A 331-nucleotide genomic window follows, 5' to 3' on the forward strand; every position below is an offset into this window, starting at 1 on the left:
AGCAAATGTTTTATGCAGCGGATGCCCTTCCAGCCGCAACCCAGTACTGAGAAACACCCATACACACTCACATTCAGACACACTCATACACTTTGGCCAATTTAGTTCATAAATTATTATTAAAATGTGATTGAGCACAAACACGTCATCAAGAACATGATATTAGTTTTTAATTTATAATTTTTAATAATATTTGATTGTTGTTGAATTTTATATTTTTTTAAAAATATAAAAGATTAATAATAATAATAATAATAACAATAAAAAACGCGTGTGTATGTCAACGCCTCTTTTTGAAGAGTTAACCAATCGGTATAAGCATCTTCTCATT

Source organism: Danio rerio, chromosome 16 (genome assembly GCF_052040795.2).
Source record: "Danio rerio strain M-AB ecotype USA chromosome 16, GRCz13ab, whole genome shotgun sequence".
NCBI classification, from domain to species: domain Eukaryota; kingdom Metazoa; phylum Chordata; class Actinopteri; order Cypriniformes; family Danionidae; genus Danio; species Danio rerio.